Source organism: Asparagus officinalis, chromosome 5 (assembly GCF_001876935.1).
Source record: "Asparagus officinalis chromosome 5, Aspof.V1, whole genome shotgun sequence".
Taxonomy (NCBI): domain Eukaryota; kingdom Viridiplantae; phylum Streptophyta; class Magnoliopsida; order Asparagales; family Asparagaceae; genus Asparagus; species Asparagus officinalis.
The window spans coordinates 106,730,886-106,731,495 of record NC_033798.1 but is presented as its reverse complement, the minus strand read 5'-3'; positions in this window follow the sequence as shown (position 1 = coordinate 106,731,495).

Genomic DNA, 610 nt, shown 5'->3' with positions numbered 1-610 from the left:
CTGTGTCGATCAGCATCATTCTTATATTTAGCATTAGACTGTTCTATCTTCTCCTTTACTTCCTGTTGGATAGCCCGTATCTTTTCAACCATATGATCTGCAGGAACACTCTGTCCAGGAAGTTTAGGCAGCGGGGCTAGATCAAGATAGTGATTCGGAAGCCTTCCATACACAATTGTAAAGGGTGCCTTGCATGTAGTCCGACTCTCCATACAGTTGTAGGCAAATTCAGCATGTGCCAAAGCAAGATCCCATTGTTTTGGTCGATCGCCAGAAATAGATCTAAGAAGATTGCTGAGGGTGCGATTGACCACTTCAATTTGGCCATCCGTTTGGGGGTGATAGGCAGTACTGAACTTGAGAGAAGTGTTGAATCTCTGCCACAAAGTCTTCCAAAAGTGTGATAAGAACTTGGAATCTCTATCGGATGTGATGGACTTTGGCACTCCATGAAGACGAACTATCTCCCGAAAGAAAAGATTGGCAATGTTGCTCGCATCCGCAGTCTTCTTGCATGGAATAAAGTACGCCATCTTTGAAAACCTATCAACCACAACAAAAATAGAATCCATACCTCGTTGGGTTCTAGGCAGCCCCAACACAAAGTCCA